Raw genomic sequence first — 4,327 nt, forward strand, 5'->3', positions numbered from 1 at the left:
TTCTCGTAGAACTTGCGCAGCGTGTAGTACTGCTGGTCCAGATCTGACAGGGTGCTGAGCTTGTTATCGGTGCCCTCACACACTGTAAATTAACACACAAGCATAACGGTACATGCGTGAAACATACTGCATTGAGATTTGGTGAAAAGGTGCGTCAATTACGGTCCAGGTATAGAGAACATCCTAAATATATTTCTGAAGAAGGCATTCCATTGTGGCCTAACAGGATCTTTACTGCTAGTTTGTCAGCCAACGGTGGTGGTGGGGGTAGTGATATTTAAAAGTAAACTAGACTAGACTAACGAGACAACAGCTAAAAATTCTCATCTGTTGAGCGAAAGCTTACGTGTTGTCAAATCTTATCTGAGCAATGTGACAACTGATTTAAACCATGCAATTAAGCATACGTCTTTACACCCATCAAACATTTTCCTCTGTCCATCCAGACATAACCGTCTGCTCGATCAGCTGGACTCAAAGAACCTCACGTGTTATAAATTTGTCATGCTTCCCACACACTGGCCCACTGGGGATCACCACAGTTTACAAGTGGGCTAGAAGCCCAGTCCTACCATGACACACCACTCTCCTTCTCAACGACAGTAGTGTGATATCCAGGAAATCTGCATCACAGCTGCCTGCGCATCACCGTGAAATTTCTTTACATTCTACAAGGTTAACATCACCCCTTCCAGTGGGACAAATATAAAGATACTTATAAGATCTGTGCACCCTTCCAAATCACGAGTCACTTCCATGACACATTGTAATCTAGGTTATCAATGTGTTAAGACGCTGCTCCTGGTGGTTAGGAAGGGTGAAACGGAGTGCTAGTTACATATGTAACTATGGGTTGACAAACACTGGATATCTGCCAGGGACCCTGTTGATTGGAAGTTGGAAATCCAAACCAGCAAACTCACCTAAAAAGCTCCAGAGACAGATCGCTGTTCACGATGGTGACGCTGTATAGTAACATACTACATCATATGGTCACCAAGGTCTTAGCATGCATGTGCACATGCACATTTACATGAAGGTCATGAAATGCGGGGTCAGTTTATAAGACAATAGGAACTAAGAAATAGATTAAGGATAAGAATTATAACCCAGCTGGTGTAACAACAATAAACAGTAATAAATCCACATCTTTAGCATTGAAATCGTGGTGCGGTTTCAGTCTAGGAGTAGTTCTAAAAGAAGCTGAAATCAATAGAGCCGGCACTGATTTACCTGCAAAACAACATTCGGTTTTTACTGTTAGAATTCCGCAAGGCATTTCACAGACCTTTAAATTTGCATTTTTGGTCTATTTAGGCATCAAGTGAGTACGGGCTCATGCCGTATCCATCCCAGATAAGCACTGGCTGTCAACACCCTCGACTCATTTATCAGCTTACTGTTTGGACTCTTAATAGCCCCGCTCTCAGGGGGCCTAAATGCCAGTGGACAAGATTTAATGCCACAGTGGCTCAGAACATGACTGATTACAATGAGTGTAAAAGGCTCTGTTATTTTTTATTCTCTCTAGGTATTTCTGGCCAAAATGCTTTTATGTAAGGTCAATTTATGGGGTAAAAAAAAAAACAAAACAAAACAAACACACCAGTTTCAGATTAATGTAGAAGCTTTTCATTTATCAGCCATAAATATGAGCCATTACACCTCCACATTTGTCTCAAACACATTTTGCTTGCACAATTCATCATTTTCATGGCTAATGTTTACACAAAATAAGAGTATTGGCTCTATTTTTACACCAAAAGTTACAATGATTATATATATAAATATATCTATTTTCCACACATTTCATGTTACTAATACGTTTCTTCTGGCAGGTCAATCAGAGCATTTAATTAGCTCATGTCCGAGGTCATTTTAAAACAAATCGATTAATGACAGATCTATTTCAGCTTTAATTCAACATGTACCAGAATCTCAGTGGGTCAAGTTTACATATAGCAAGTTGACTGTCTTTTTAAACAGCCTGGAAGATTCCAGAAATATCATGAGAAGCTTGTGGAAGGTTCAAGCAAGTACAGTAAAATCAGTGCAACCCAATTGTACAGCATGTAAACTTTTAACCCACTTCAATTTTGATATAGCACAACCCTAATTCCAAAAAAGTCGGGACGCTGTGTAAAATGCAAATAAAAACAGAATGCAACGATTTGAAAATCTCATAAACCCATTTATGTTATTCACAATAGAACATAGAAAACATATCAAATGTTTAAAGTGAAGAAACATACAGTTTTAAGGAAAAAATTAGGTAATTTTGAATTTGATGGCCGCAACACATCTGGAAAAAAGGCTAGAAAAGTAACCCCCGAAATGTTGCCCCAGTCCCAAATTTTTGAGACATGTTGTGGCCATCAAATTCGAAATTACCTAATTTTTTATCTTAAAATGGTACATTTCTTCAGTTTAAACATTTGATATGTTTTCTATGTTCTATTGTGAATAACATATGGGCTTATGAGATTTGCAAATCGTTGCATTCCGTTTTTATTTACGTTAAACACAGCATCCCAACTTTTTCGGAATTGGGGCTGTAAATAAAAGCTGAAATAAATATGTCTCTCAGCTATTAGATTATAATGAACTCTTATGGAAATCCAGCAGATACTCTACTCTACTCTACTAGTTTGAATGATTTCAGCCTAGGTGTATGTAAACCTTTGGCCTCAACTGTACTTTGATTTGATGAATACTGATGGCATTTAAAAATCAGATGCTCCTCTGTCCTGTTCCCTGCCTACCGAATTTACATAAATGTCAGATATTTCACAGGCTCCCAGTTCATTTGTTTGAAAGCGGTGATGAACACAAAAATGTCACCTCGTCTATAGAAAACGGACACTCGGATAATGCAGATTCAGAACTTCACCACACTCACATCACTCACATTGTGGATGGTTTTTACTTGAAAAAAAAAAAAATCCACTACAGAGGAAAGAGTGTTGTAAGAGCAGTATTTCTTGCTGTTTTAATGAAGGTTGATCGGGCGGGTGTATCCAGCACTGCTGTTCCCTTTCATCGAGGAACATCAAACATTTATGGTGACATTGGCAAGACCTTGTGCTGTAGAGGGAGTTGGGGACCAGATAACATTTCTCAAGAGCTCAAGGATATTCAACATTAAATCAGTGTGTCAGTAGTATTTTTCCAGCATTGTCAGCAGTCTGTCATGTTGGAGGCATTCAGAAATGTGACAAATAGAGAGAAAAGAAAGACGTCTGATTTAAGCATAAATAACAGTGCAGGGGTTCACTGCTAGTGACCTTGAGAGAAGGACTACAGCTGCATTTTTGTTCTGCGTAGTGGGAAAATAAAACAGCTGCTCCTCAGTCAGTGACATACTCGATGAGTTCTTCACGTTTACAATAAATTTTTCAAGACCTGTTCCTAAATTGCTCCCGCCAAAAAAACTAAAAAACACGTGTTCATGAATCCAGTTGTGGCTCAAGCAGCTACTTATTTTTTATTGCTTATATGGATTTTCACGAAGAAAGAAAAACAACCACAATCTCTCCTTCTCTGACAGGGGGAAACAATACCTGCTCTCAGTGTAACTCCTGGAGAATCGCAATGACCTCATGACCTCGCCACGTCCGAGCTGTCAGATTGGTCATAAGAAACTGAGCTAAATCCATGTGTTTTTATGATCGTGTTAGATGGTTCATCATGCCACAGGGGACTGCAGTGGGCGATGACTCCAGTTCTGTCCAAGCACCATGCTCATTGTGGGAATTTCTGTCTGGAAAACCTGCAATGAAGTGCTCTCAAACGTGAAGTGTAGGATCGTGATAGCTGGTTTGTGAGCTTTACAAATGGACTCAATGTTACTACATGTTGCCACAGTGCAAGAAGTTGTGTGTTTCAACATAAAATAACTTCTTGTTTTCTTTTTTGTGTTGTGATGTAGGGGCGCCATGATAGCCAAAGCAGCATGACTTCAGCACCAAGGACAGCTCCATCAACCAAATCTCTAATAAATGAACATGGACCTGAGGCAAAGCACGGTTCAATCACGCACAGCTGGAATCCACTGATTACCCTGACTCGCCACAGCTGGATATGGCTTAAAGGGACATAAAATGTGTTGTTTGCTGAGGGAGAAAAACTTTTATTGCCTTACAAACCTTTACCAACTTGCTCTGACTCCAGTACATCACATACTCCCTACGAGGAACGGTAGACTCTGGCGCAGCAGTGAGACCCTGACTCCATTGGAGCATCATACTGCCTCGATTTCATGCACCAACCCTTCTCCAATCTCAATGAAAACCACACTGTGCTTTAACCTGCTGCTCAAACAGGAAGT

Source organism: Ictalurus furcatus, chromosome 26 (assembly GCF_023375685.1).
Source record: "Ictalurus furcatus strain D&B chromosome 26, Billie_1.0, whole genome shotgun sequence".
Classification (NCBI taxonomy): Eukaryota; Metazoa; Chordata; class Actinopteri; order Siluriformes; family Ictaluridae; genus Ictalurus; species Ictalurus furcatus.